The sequence below is a fragment of the Belonocnema kinseyi genome, chromosome 3, assembly GCF_010883055.1.
Source record: "Belonocnema kinseyi isolate 2016_QV_RU_SX_M_011 chromosome 3, B_treatae_v1, whole genome shotgun sequence".
Lineage (NCBI taxonomy): Eukaryota > Metazoa > Arthropoda > Insecta > Hymenoptera > Cynipidae > Belonocnema > Belonocnema kinseyi.
In genome coordinates this window covers 58,809,071-58,824,442 of record NC_046659.1, presented here as the reverse complement: position 1 = coordinate 58,824,442, position 15,372 = coordinate 58,809,071, and the positions used below count along the sequence as shown (strand labels likewise).

Sequence of the window (15,372 nt, the reverse complement as noted above, 5' to 3'; positions counted from 1 at the left end):
AGGGAGCTCTTCTTAATATTTTGACACCAAAATCATGTCGATACACCTTACCGACTGCGAGTAAAGCCACCCACGCTTTAACTTGACAGACTGTACTTAATATGTTACGAAATACTTTTTGTAGGGGCTTCCCGCCTACTCTGACTAATTTTTTTTATTTAAATTTAGATTCTGCGAAATTAAAAACCTTGTTTTCAATAATGCAAAAAAAATAATATTTTTATTTAAAGTCTGTTTTACGGAAGCGAAAACAAATCCGCGCTCGATGATTTATCCACCCTCACTCCACGTTCGGTCTTTGTATATTCCTTGTACTTGTACACAGATTTTTTAAAAGTAAAGGCGAAAACGTCGACAACAGTAATTTGGTGATAGTGATTTCTTTTCTGTTAAGGGGCTAGTACACAAATAATTTTTCAAAAAATCAAAAAAAATTTTTTCTCATTTTTGGTCACTATATACATATAAAAATAGGAAGGAAACCAACATTTTTCTCAAAGCGTGCTGAAAGTGTCTGAAAACCGAAATACACCGCGAGGCCCCCGAAGCGCTCGTAATGCACGGTGTGCATGAACCAACTTTTAATGTAAGGTCAGGCTCCGTGAACTCGATCTGGCGCCGCGAGATCGAAAAAACGTGTCCTGAAAAACGAATTGAACAATTCTTTAGTACTTATCCGGTAGTATTAGTGCGGGTTTTTTAGCCATTTGGATCCGTTTTCAGCGACCTTGAAACCCCCCGAATAGCAAACATCAAGCAAATCGGATCAATTTTCATATATTTCGTCCGCCTTTTCGAATTTTCAAATTCTGAGGTTCGATTTGTTTTCAGCGACCCTGAAAACCCCCGAGTAGCAAACATGTAGCATATCGGATCAATTTTCATATATTTCGTCCGCCATATTGCATCCGTCATTTTGAATTCTGCAATTTTGAAGTCGGGTTCGTTTTCAGCGTCCCCGAAAACCCAAGATTACTGAGTTTAGCTATTCTAGTCCCCATAAACTGCCGATAACTACATTTATTCTGTGTATCATATATGATACATTGTGCTTCGAAGGGTTAAATTTTGAACGCGTTTTTTTCGAAACAGTGTTTTTTAAGCTGGCGGCCACGATTCCGGCCGATCTACTGGGCCGATTTGTCTCAAACTTGGAGAAAATTTTGATAAGGTGTATGGCTATCGTATGACCCTCGATCATAATTTTTCATTAACATTTAACAACTTTTTAAAACAATTTACGTTGTAAAAAACGGTCAAAAACACAAAAACTTCTACCATTAATTCGTTTTTTTAATATTTGTTAATATTTGAGGTTCATCCGATACCCACGCATGTGCTTTTTAAGAATCTTTTTGGATTTTGTGTTTCGGATAAGCCAAAGTGGAGTTATCGCGGCCGCCGAATGAAAATCGATTTTTTTCGGGCTGGCGTATCTCCGCGGGAAGTCATGAAAAAAGATTTAAACAAATTTTTTTACATTTAAAAATATGTACTATAATATGCTGAGAAATCCACTTTTATGTAATAAAGTCTACTACCAACAAATAATTGTTGAAAAAGGGTCTTTATTTGTGTACTAGCCCCTTAAAGCTCCTTTGGCTTCAACGAATACATTCTCATCAGGTATCTCGTGCTTCGCATTGATATTAAAACAGACGAACTTTCATTGTGTCTTTTTAAAAAATGCGTATTCCTTAAAAAAATTTGTGAATAAAAATTTTACTAAAACTTCAACCGGTTTTTCAAAAATTGAATTTACTCATTTCCAATTTTATTTTTCCGATTTAAAAGTAGCACATAGGTCGAAACATCAGCCTTACTTTTTTTTCAACTTCTAAATTAAATCCCTACCTCAGTAACCCACAAAACTTGATTAATGAGGGTTTGGGAGCGGGGGTGGAAGGCGTTTAGTTTCAACCAAGAGTCATAGCTGGTTATTGTTTTATGCTGAGAATTTCAACCAACCTTCATCAGCGTTGTGTTACATGGGAGAGGTTGCCTAAGTTTCATAAACGAATATTAGCTAAAGTTGTTCCAATATTATACATTAAACAACAACATTTTTTATAAACAAATTATTTGTTGAAAAAATGTTTTCTATGATTTTCCATAATCATACGTTTCTTCTAGTTATATTGCAAGACATTTGAATGGAAATTATATGATATTAAAAAAATTTTTCTCAAGAATATAATTCTTTATATTATAAACAAATTTTATGAACAGATGCAGTAATCAGGCATTTTTCGCCGAAAAATTCATTTTTTTCGATGTACATTTTTTAAAATTTGGAACTTTATGATATTTGCCACAAAATTCATCATTTGTTTATTAATCTCATGATCTTTCAAACAAATGTAATAAATAAATGCATTATTCGGGCATTTGTCGGAACAAAAATTCGGTTTTTTAAGTGCCAGTCTTTTCATATGGGAACTTGATGGGAATTTCAGCAGCATTCATAATAAGTTGCTAAATTTTATTATTTCTTTAAACAAATTTGATGAACAAATGCATTAATTAGGCATTTGTCGATAGAAAAATTCTTTTTTTTTCTATGTCAGCCGTTTTAATTAGGATATTGAAAAAAATAAATTTTCCATCGACAGATGCTCGAATAATGCATTTGTTTATTAAATTTGTTCTAAAAAAATATAAAATTGATCAACCAATTATGAATTTTGCTGGAATCATCATGAACTTCCCAATTAAAACGGCTGAAATCGAAAAAAAAACGAATTTGTCCGACCACAGATGCCCGGATAATGAATTTGTTTATTAAATTTGTTTTTAAAAATCATAAAATATGTCAACTCATCATGAAGTTTGCCGAATTTATTATGAAGATCCCAATTACAAGTCTGATATCAAAACAAAAGAGAATTTTTCCGTTTACAGATGAAATTAAAAAAACCAATTTTTTCTGTCGACAAACGCCCGAATAATGCATTTGTTTATTAAATTTGTTTCAAAAATGATAATATTAATCAACAAATCATGAATTTTGCTAAAATTATCATAAATTTCCAAATTGAAAAAAATTAACCTAGAAAAAAACTAAGATTTCTCTCGAAAAATGTCTGATTACTGCCTTTGTACATTAAATTTGTTTATAATATGAACAATTATAATCAGAAGAGAACTTTTTTCATATAATATTGTTTCGATTCCAATTTTTTGCAACATAACTTGAAAAAATGTGTATTTATGGAAAATCGTTCAAAAAGTTTTTTAACAAATAATTTGTTGATAACAAATTTTTTTTATATTGCCTAATATTTCAATATCTTTAACTAATGCTAATTTATACAACTTGAGCGATTTCAACCATTTTGCTGTTATTGACGATCACCGGGAACTTCAAATAGAAAAAAGGCCATTTTTTCATCATATTTGTTTATTTATAAAAAATTCAAAACCTAATTCAAAAATCAGGCTGGACAACTCTCTTAGAAATCTTATTAGCTTTTTTGCAATTTTTTTGTCGAAATCGGTGAAGATTTGTGGACTTAAAATGTTGATTTTCGTGTGTTTGTTGAAATTTTGTAAATGCTATAACTCTGGTAAATTTTCAGCCAAGTTCTGAATTTTGAAAAAAAGTGGTCTCAAAACTTCAAAATACGCTCACCTTTTGCATTTTCGCCCAAAATGGCTGGCTAACGAACTTGACCTTTATTTTAGGACACTAAAAGAGCATACCAAAGGCCAATCCAACCTGTCAATTGTTTCGAAAGTTATCGTGTTGACAAACTAAAAATCTACAGACAAACAGACGCACAGGCACACGCACAGAGAGAGAGAGAGAGACAGACATATTCTTAAAAACCTATTTTTCGGATTCAGGGGGTCTTAAAACGTGGACATTTGACAAAAACGGGCTGGATAAAATTTTACACAAATCTAATACCTTCTCTTGATAAGAATGTAAAAATGTCCTCATCTGATTTTAATTTGTTTTCTGACTTTTGTTTTGACAATAGATTTTTTAATAAGCAAACAAATTTTCTATTTATATCTACATCATAAAAATGTCGACACGATCAAACTTAAGATATTTGAATGACCAAAATCTTCTAAATTTGGATCCACCAAAGATTGAAATAAATAATCTTAATTTGGACTATATGGGATTGATAGAATCGAAATTTAAACATTAAAAAATTGTAATTCAAATTAAGATTAAAATTTTGTAAGCCTAAATATAGAAATGTAGAAAATTATCACTGAATTTTTAATTCACGAGATCACTGTACCTACATAAAATATTTTATTTCACTCTCATAATTATATATTTCTGCACTAAGATCGTATTATTTGATTGTAAAAGCACTTATGATATAATATACACAGGTAATAATTTTCTTTGTAAAAATGTATTCAAGCCGGTATATTTCCAGCTTATCGTTTCAGCTGCCTAGAAAGTAGTAATCGCCTTCACACATATTAATTATGATATCGAATATATGTATTTTCTTGTTTGCGTATTATATGATATGTCTAGAATAGCAACATTTGTTTATTTATAAACTTGATGGGAAGTAATAGAACTAAAAGTAGCTTGAATTAAATGTCTAGACTGTTAATGAGATGTAATGAGACAACTTGACTTTCACTTGGAGAATTCTGTAACTTATCTGCTAAAATAATTAATCTTTAAGCAAGTAAATTACGAGGGCCAAATGTCATGCTGCATCCATATAAATGAGTATTTCAGATTCTAAAAAAAAACTCGACAGACTTGTATACGTGTAAAAGGCAACTTGTACATAAAGTATACATAATGAAAAATAATTATGATTGGGAATTACGAAATAACATTAACAAGTAATCACTGATCAAATATTCTAAAACGAATATGATTTCCTATTGCATAATTCTTGTTATAAAAAATAAACGTATCTTTCCTGAGAGATTGAAAGTAGAAAATATTGCATATATTGAATGAAATATAGTTCTAAACATTTATCTTTATGCTAAGTACTTTTTGTTCAATTATAAAGATTTTAGCTGTATTTTATGACTAATGAGTGTATTACCTTCTTTGTTACAGGTGAGTTAAACTTTCATGGATTCATTAAAATTCAAGGCCTTTGTGAGTATAAAAAGTATGATATAAGAAAGCACCTTGAGACGATAATATAATATAATATAAATTATACACTTGTTTTCTTAATTATCCATTCTTTATCAACAAATAAGATTAAACTTAAAACAATAAATATACTACTCCATGTGGAATACAGTTTAACGTCTAACGTCTAAAGTCTAACGTGAATGAGAACAAAGAAAATAATCTAGATCGAATTCTGTTACATAAAAAGACTATAAGAACATAAAGACTTGCGTGAAATTCTTGTGGATTCTCCGAAACTTTCTCTGATTCTGTATAAGAGTATAAGAATCAAGAGTATAATTTCAAAAAATTAGCAGAAGAAAATGCTTCTAGTCAAAAACAAAGCTCTTATATTTACAAGAATTAAAAATATACATAAAAAAAAATCAACGTTTTATAATCGTGATTTAAAGAACAATCTGGTAATGGCAAGAGTGCGCTATTTTTCAATTTAACTGCGCACGTGTGAAATAAAATAAGTAGTATAGTATTAATTATTAATACAAACCATGGCAGTATAACGTGGATCTTTTTTTGCTAGGGAACAGTAAAAAAATTTACGAGTCGATTCATGGTGTGTTTATTGACGGTCCTCTACTTTAGACTTCTAGAGAAGACACTGTCGGCGCAACGCATTATTTCAAGATGAGCGGTTTGACGGTAGACCGCATAACTAATAAGAAATGTAGATTAACATAAATCTGGCGACGGCAATTATTACGCGTAGTCGTGCGACAGGTGCGTGAATCTACTACCATAACACCAAGAAGGAACTCCTTAAGATTGTGGGTTTTTATTTTATTTGTCTGTGTATATAAGCATTTTTTACCTAACATCGTGTTGCTCTGCGCGCTCAGTGTAACTGTTCCTAACTTCCTTTCTACTTTTACTCACTTTTAGATTTACGTATGTTATATCTGTGAATATGCCACCAGCTAAATGCTTCTTATTGTTAGAATAATCTGTCATTTGTCATGGAAATTCGAAAGAGTTTGAAGAATTCAGATATCTCATTCTTTTCCCAGAGCGGTAGTAAATCGAATTGAAAAAATCTGAATGTTGCTGTCATTAGAAAAGGAAACAATAATCCTATTTTCTATAAAATAGGTTAAATTACCTTTATAAAAAAGGTTTTATTACATTGCGCAGTTTTGAAATCGTATGAAATCTACTGCGCATGCGTAAAATGGCATTTGATTTACTGCGCACAACAATACTCGGCTGTTGGTATAGAACTTTGATGTCATCAATCAATGGCTAAAATATATTTTGCGCATCAAGCCACCTTTTGCCATTCTTTTGACATTCAGTCATTCTTTTGAATTTGGAAAAAATTAGCGCATTTTGAAGTTTTCAAATTAAAACTGAGTTTTGTAATATTAGAAATTAAAAATCCATTAATACTTACCATCAGTTGAATGACATGTATAAAGTTGCTAGAATTACATTTATTCTAAAAAAAATGCTATCAATTTATTTATTTATATAGTACACTGCATGAAAGTAAAGATAATTTAAATCATTTATTTATATTAATTGATGTCTTAGGAACAGCAATTTAATTGGAAAATATGTATTGGAATGTTTACCAAAACACTTTTGCATTTCTTTGATTTGAAAAGCAAATAAAAGCATTTTAGGAGATTATGAAAAGTAGATTTAAACACAAAAATTCAACCATATTATTTTCCTTTGCATAAGCTTACAATTTGTATAGGTGGAAAGTAATTGGCGAAAGTTCGGACATAACGACTTTATTCTTCTAGGGCAATAATAGTTTCGATTCGATAATTAAAAAGTTAAAGTCGCGGATCTGTCCAATTTCTAAAAACTCAGATTATTTATTTAACATATTGCAGATTTAATTATATGTTGTGTATTCTCTTTCGGTATATTTTGCTGATTTTTAAATTTCTCTTCTGTTATGTTTTGTCGGATTTTTATTTCCTCTTTCGGCATATTTTACTCTTCCGGCCAAAGAAGGAATGTCATATTCCTGCTTTGGTCAAATCCCAAAACCTTTTTCTAGGATGAAAAGTACCGAAACACAAATGTAATAGAAATAGCGTGCCCTCGTTGACGGAATCACCTCAGGTACTCAATAATATTTTAAGACTTATTGGAATTATTCCCCAAATTCTTTAAATTCATCATGAATGATTTTAAATTTAAAAGAATTAAAGCGTAAATTCGGCCACACTCATTGTCTTTTCAAAGTCCCGGGGGGGGGGGGGGGGTATGCGAGATAAAATATAACGCTCAGCTGCCCCAAATAAATATCGTTCTTTTATTTCCACGTTCTAATAAATAGCGATTAAATTTGCGTTAAATTCTTTAAGTTTAGATCAACTTATACCCTTCGTTAAGTGCATAATTATATACAGAATAAAAATATATACACGTGAAGGGTCGTTTAAGTATTACGCAAGCATTTTGTGGAGAGCCGGGAGTTTCTTTTCTACAGAGGTACACGGAGAAAAATGGATGTTCAAACGTAACATCTAGGTGTTCAGTGTTAACATATTTTATGTTTAACTATAGGACAGCAATCTAGATGTTTAAAGTTATAATCTGTAGATCTTAAAAATTGAGATGTTATTCTCTAAAATCCAAAATATTCAACTGAAATATCTGAGATATTACATGTATGGTTATGTCAAATAACGCCTGTAAATATTTGAGGAGTTTACTTATTTATAGTCATTTAAGGAATTAATTGATAACTTATTTGTAAATTTAAAATTAAACTGCAATGTTCGTACACGACAGAAAATCAGATAAAAGATATGAAATGTCGGTCAGATGATACATTGAATATTTTTAATTCAAAATAAAATGGGGGTAAGTAATCGGAGAACGAATAATCTGAAATCTGAATTTAAAATTCTATTTGTTTTAAGTTACTTAAACTCAAATTTGATTTTAAATTTATAGCCATTTTCTAAAATGTGTTAAGTAAATAAACTTGAAACTTAAAGTCATTGTTCCCTCCTTCAAACAGAAAGAAATCGTTATCTAATTTTATTTAAATATAGCTAATTCTGATTCGTTGGAAATATTCCAAAATCGTAATTAGCATAATTGTAATATTGAAAATGTATAGCCATCAAATGTATTCGTGAAATTGCAATGCGGGATGCGCATGCGCCCAGCCGGTTGTAACATCTGAATGTGTTTCAATTTAACATACAAGTATTTTTACGCCTAACATCTCGAAAAGATAGTAAAATCTTGACATTAATATCTGCATGTTAGGTGCTATAATCTTACCCTTTAAAGATCTACATTTAAACATCCATTTTTCTCTGTGTATGGGATCAGGTAAAATTTTACCCAAAATTCCTCATCATCTAGAAGAACTATAGTTTTAAACCTAGCCGCTACTGCAATTACATTAGCTATACCACCATAAAATATTTTTTCAGGAGCCCGAAGGTTTTTTCTTGTCTCTTTCGTTGAAAAACTGTTTTCAGTCAAAAAAAGTGACAGTGTAGCGAAAATTTTATGTAAAGTTGGTAAGGGGGATCTAGAAATTTCTTATATAGGGTAAGGGGCTCAAAATGAATGCGTATTATCAAGGTATTGTATGAAATAAGTATTCCGTTACTTGATTTACCTAAGAAGGCCAGGCATTGAATATAATGCCTAAATTTCATACTCTACCTGTAACATATGTAGACACATCCTAACAAAAACGTTCCATCTGGGAGAGATCAAATGAAAAGGTTCTAACTCGTAGAGACCAAATTATATAATATGAAATTTTAAAGCTTCGAAAATTTGCCACGCTATTGAACACCTTTTCATTCTATCGCCACGCGTAAGCACCTCTTTATTTGATTTTCTTAGAGATGTAACCTTGTCATTCGGACACGTCGATACAAAAAGCGAATGTGCTTTTTCATGTCTGAAGGAGTGTTTTCAAAAGACAAGAAATATCGCGATGCATGACAGGTGGTTCCTGAACGAATTAACGAGTTTCGCCCATCACCCCTCGCTTTCAAGACGTCGGGACATTTAATTTGAGGTTCATGCCACGAGAGATTGTAGATGATACTGAAGGGGGGAAGGAATTCCCAGAGTCTTTACGCTTCTTCCAAGGAGGCAAAACGATCTCTCTTTTCGATTCGGCACGATCGATCGAACCAGAAGTATTTACAGGTCGATCGAACTTTAACGTTGGGTCACGTTCTGCAGACCGTGTGTCTGGGAACGAATTCGACTCGTGCGTTTTCTTCCGTGAAAACGAAGATTTAAACGCTGGTCTGGATAAACACGAGACGGGCACTTATAACGTTAATGAAACTTCTTTAAGGTAACAAGTTTAGCATTTATTTGGTTCCAATTGCGTTGCTTCTCATTCAGCGCGCACGTGCAGAAGCTGAAACGATCTACTGCGCATCCAAAGGAAAAAGGCGCCAAATTTGAAACTGAAAAATACCTACAAATAACAGTACGAATATTATGAGGTTATTATTCAGTTTTTAATGATACTGCAGAAAAGGAATCAGAGTTTAGCATCATAAATAGAAACGAAAGTTTAATCAATCAGTTAAAATAATCTGAGCTATATCAGAAAACTAGTCAAATTTAATGACAGGCTATAAAGAAGGAACAAAGGCTGATGTAAGAGTGTAGTAAAGGCGAGAGTAAAGGGTAATAAAAATGGATTGTAACCTTCTGAATGCCATTGGTCGCGATAAGTTTCTTGAAAAGCTATTGGTCAGAATCAATTAGCAATATTCGATCCGCGTCACCATGAGAGGTTCAACTCACGTGTGCAGGCGGTTAAACATAATTGTAAAATGAAGTGTAAGAACTTGTTGGATGTCCATTGTTGAGCTCATCGAACCCTCGATAGAGGATCGAAGGAATAACGAGAGTCGACGCCAGCAAGTATACCGCTCAACGATTTCTGAGGTCGCCGGCGACAAAACATCTCGTGTAACAGTGCCATTACGATCGCGGGATTATTTTCCAAGCGATGCCGACCTGTGCTAAGAGCAATCAACTTCTACCGCTCGGGATGAAGGCCGCTTCTCGATTCGCTTTGCCTCCTTGCCAAGGTCTTTGCTCCAACTGATCGGAGGCACGCGCCCTGACGTAATAGACGATGTATTGGGTTCCTCTGGAATTCGGATGAAATATTATATTGCCTGTGAATTTTATTATTATTTTTTATTCATTTGTCTACAGTCCTGAGCCTGATTCATTAAATTCTATTGAAAATGATTAAAGTTTGTTTCATTCAAATTGGGGTTTTATAAGATATTAGCTAATAGAAGCTTATATAGGGCGGGGCACGAATATTATTATTATTATTTTTTATTAAATGAAATATGCAAGAGCTCTTATAACTGTTTATTCAAAAATATTTCTTCTTTCCAGTTTTAACTGGTTTTAACTACACGAAGGATTATACTATTTCGAAGCGTCAACCCTTTCTGGTTAATTTTAAAATGGATATCTATACAAGCCTAAACTTTCGTAACTACCTGTCGACACTCTCTTCTTTAATGATTACAATTCTAGAGTATTGATTCTTGAGAGTTCAAAATTTTAATTTGTTCAATTTTCAACATTTTTAATTTTAAGTTTAAAATTAAAGTTATGGATCTTAATAATATTTAGCTTGGAGAAAGTCAGGGATTTTAAAATAAAAATTTTGCCAATATCAAGGGAAGAAAATCTGATATGCCGAGGGTCATATTCTCTACTGTGCGATAAAAAAATGATACCTTAGGATTAACTGTGTTAATTCAGTTTATTTCCCTACATTTCTACGTCTCCGACTTTTCTTTAAAAGCTAGAAAATAATAAATTCAGGGATATTCAAACCAATCATCGGTTGATGTGCATTAGGGTGGTCCAAAAATGCATAGAAAATTTTTTTTGCATGCTAGAGGGCTACGATACCCCACCCCCCTTTTATTCCAAATCCAAAAAAAGAAATTCCCTAATTTTTTTATTTTAACGGGTGCTGGTTTTGACTTGAAGTTTCCCATGTAAAATGCATGGAAAAAATCACTTTTTTGAGTTTTTAAAATAATTTTTTAGGATTTGCAAAAATGTGACGGGAAAGTATGGGGGACTGTAAGGAATTATCTAACGAAGAATTTCTAGTATCAAACATATAAGTTTGACACCCCTAACACACCCAAACGAGTACCTGAAAACTACCCTTAAAACCAAAAATGTTAATTCTTCATGAAATCGACCTTTGAACACTGTATTCTCGTCCTTTTTTTACTTAAAAGTGGTAATATTGGTCTAGACTCTAGTGGAATATATATTATCATTGGTCAATTAATTAATAATTATTTAAACAAATGGAATGTGTTTAAATAATTTTTTTCGAAAATTTGTTTTTCCCCTAAAAGTTATTACTATCCCAGGCGGCAAACCAATTTCTTCATTGATGAAAAACGAGTTCAAATTCACGAACACGAATTCGTAGAAAAATTCAGTTTTTGTTCATACAGAATTTTTTCTCAATTTATGTTATAATCGTAGTATGATCGCGGAAATTAATTGGGAAGGAATTGAAAAAGAATTCGGACAAACACATCAAGAACTGTAGCGACATAAAGAAACTATAATTTCTGGGTTCACGATTCATTCAAAATGAATAATTTTTCAAGGTCCAGCCTATTCGTGAAGAATTCTTTTCCAATTCATTTATTGCTTCATGTGACCAATACATGAATATAGTACGTGATGAAATTGAATAGATAATGAATGATAACAGTCTTATTATGTATGTTAACGCGATGCTAAGTGAATTATTTTTCAATTCAGTATTAATATCGAAGAAGTCTCGAAACCAATTTTTCGCAAAAAAAAAATTAATCTTTAATGTTATGATATTATTACTTTATACTTTAATATTTGTTCACATTTTCAACAATTATATGCTCTTACACAATCACTAACTATTTATAATCGCACGCTATGAAAATTTTCATTTGCCGCGCGTTCGAACCATATGTGTTTCGCATTGCTATAACGCCTAAAGCCTCGCGGCTAACCTAGCTTGAAATATGAAAACAAAAATCTGAAATATAACCTACAGCTATGCAGGGCCGCCTACAAATTTTTGTGACCCATTCGATAAAAAATGTTGCTAAGCTTATAATAATATATCTACTAATATTTTAGATATATTACAAATTATTATTGAATATTTTATGTGATTAAACAAGAATTAAACTTAATTCAAAAATATTTCAAAATATTTTTAATGATTTTAGAGAAATCAATATATATTTTAAGAAATGTTATCGATTTTAAAGGATTTCGACAAATTTCCGGAGATTTTAAGAGATTTAACAGACTTTAAAGAATTCAAGAACATTATTTATATTTTAAAATTATTTTAAAATCTTAAAACTTTTTTAAATTCGACTGAAATTCCTTAAAAATTCTTCAAAATTACTTAAAATCTTTGAGCAATGATTCGATTTCTTGTCAATATAAAAAAATGTAAAAATCGGTTAGATTTGAACGCGCGTTCCTCAGAATGCCACCCTAAAACACCAAAGTACTTTTATAAATACCTGCAAGAATTAAAATTTAATACTCTTGCTTGTTTATTTACTTGACACTCGGGTTTCATTTTTATAAAACAATTAAGTGAAAAATAAATGGTTGATACTAAATTTCATTTTTAATAAAAATGCGAAAATATCGATTTCATAAAGTTTTTCCACCTTGCAAATGTGATGTCAAAGCATCCATTATAAAAACTAAAGAAATAGAGCAAAGTAAAGTTTTCGCACGAAAATCGGCCGTATGTAGAGGACTCCTAATCAACGTGAGAGACCAAAGTTATCTGCGTCTCGTTTTCAATATTTCGCTGACGCAAGTACAGTAAAATTATACAGAATGGATATAACACCTCACAATTTAATAACCGATGCAAATTTAGCGGATCATTCAAATTCTGCAATCAAAAGTATCGTGCCACTTTTTCATTTTTTACCTGTTTGAAATAATACTCTACTTCTGAAAAGATTTTTGTTCTCAATTCTTTTAATATTATATGATATTTAAATCGCTTGATCGTAAAGTATTAAAAGTCATTCTCAGAGCGTTGCTCTAATACTTGACTAAATACTCAAAGAAATTGACATTAATTTTTCCTTCAGTCGTTTGTCATGAAAATCTAGTTAAAAAAGGATTCGCCGAGAGTTCGTGATTTATTCATTTGAGTTTCTTTATGAACTACTTCGAGCGAACGCAAAATGTTCAATTTCGAAGTACTTTAGAAGCTCATTAGAGATTCTTTAAGAATACTTGTATGAAATCAAAATTAGTTGAAAATGGATAAATATCATTCTTTTTGTATTAATTATTTTTAAGTTACGAATTCAATGACTTCATATTGTACTCTGACTTCAGAACTACTTGAGGGTTATTTCTGAATAGGCTTGCCGTCTGGGTATTAGTCTAGTGGAATATTTATTAACATTGTTTAGTGAATTTTATATTGTTTAAACAAATGTCATTCGTTTGAACAATTTTTTTAGAAAATTCCTTTTTTTCCTTAAAAATTATTACTATTGGTCTATTGGAATATTTATTAACATTAATTCATTAATTTGCAATTGTTTGAACAAATGGGATTTGTTTAAATAATTTTTCCAATAGAAATTATTGATATTTCTTCAGTGGAATATTTATCAACATTGTTTGATTAATTTCGTTCAAGAAAAATGTTAATAAAAATTATTACTTAAATATTACTCATAAATTAATTATTATTATATCAATTATTACTGATAAATATTTCACTAGACCCACAGTCATAATTTTTATTTTACAAAAATTTGGAAGGAAATTATTTAAATAAATTCCATTTATTTAAATAATTGAACATAATTGAACTAATGATAATAAATATTCCACTGGACCAATATTAATGATTTTAGGTAAAAGAAATACGCAAGACAGTGCTCAAAAGATCGATTTCATGAAGAATTAACATTTTTTGTTACAAGGGTAGTTTTTAGATACTCGTGCAGGTGTGTAGGGGTGTCTAACCCATATGTCTGATACTCAAAAAACTCAAAAAAGTGATTTTTCCCCATGAATTTTACATGGAAAACTTCAAAATAAAAACCGCCTCCTGTTAAAATAAAATTTAAAAAAATTAGGAAATTTCTTTTTTCGGATTTAGAATGAAATGGGGGGAGGGGATCGTTGCCCTCTAAAAAAAAGCATTTTTGAGCCATCCTAATGTGTATGCATGTAACCGCGTATATATGTTGTCGGATGAGAATGAATAGACCCTTGGCAGTCAATGCTGGCCCACCAATGGCGGATGAAGTTGGCCAAATGAAGGCTGCCAATGTCGCGTTATTGCTGGATTGGTGTTTACGGTCTGCACTTGGCAGCCAATACTTTTTCATCAATGACTGAAAAGGTCGGCCCGAAATCGGTATATTCGTCATACCTTTAATGGTCCAAGATGTTCATATTCTTTTCGCCTGGGCACTATTATTTGTTTGACAAATTAAAAATTTTGGGGAAAAACCTCGTATGAACTAAACTGCTCACAGGATAAATTATAAAGTATCACATGCCCTTAACGGCGTTCTATTTTGCGGCCAAAACTGGTCTAAATCGGCTTAAATTTCTAGCCCAAAAGTGGTGAATTAGAAATAATATTTATAGCCAGAAATAAATAAAACGATAATTTAACATTAAACATAACACTTCGTGAAACACTTTTACGATCTAATATTTAACTAAAGAAAAAATATGCCTTTGGTACAATTGAACCGATGTTCATAAATGTGATATAACGATTGTTATTTTTCTCATGGCGTAAATTAGATATTGAAAGCTTCAAACGCTTAGAGAGTCGAACGAATTTTCAGAATATTAAAATTAATGGTCACCGCAACTTTGTGTAGGATTCAAGTAAGTATTTTGGAAAATACTAAGCAATTACGTTTCATAGTTTTAAAGTCAAAATTGATTTAAGATCTTCGCGCTGTCCCGTACACGTGCTCGCTCGTTCTGCAATATCAACGTCTGTATTGTTCTATTTTTTCAAGAAACTAAATACAAAAATAAAAAAATAAATCCGCAACGAATTTGTAAAACTATCGTTAAACCCTAAAGAAATTAATAAAAACTTATTTTCAAAATGAGTCAAAAAATATGACAAAGTTTTGAGTATCTATGAAGACTAGGGTGATATAAAAATGCATTGCACATTTTTTTTCATTCTAGGCTCTAGACTATAGACG

The 15,372-nt window shown here is 31.3% G+C and overlaps 1 protein-coding gene across 2 annotated transcripts in view; it reads left to right on the top strand.

The window, feature by feature from the left end:
• The window catches only part of LOC117168665 (bromodomain-containing protein DDB_G0270170-like), a 165,051-nt gene that overhangs the window by 102,101 nt on the left and 47,578 nt on the right, over window positions 1-15,372 (top strand). Inside the window, exon 1 of one of the 2 annotated variants that reach the window (XM_033354326.1) lies at window positions 5,054-5,095. The exons of the other annotated variant lie outside the window; for it this stretch is intronic. The gene's annotated coding sequence lies outside the window, so the exon portion shown is untranslated. Of the gene's footprint in view, window positions 1-5,053; window positions 5,096-15,372 lie in introns of those variants that run through there. 2 annotated transcript variants of the gene reach the window in all.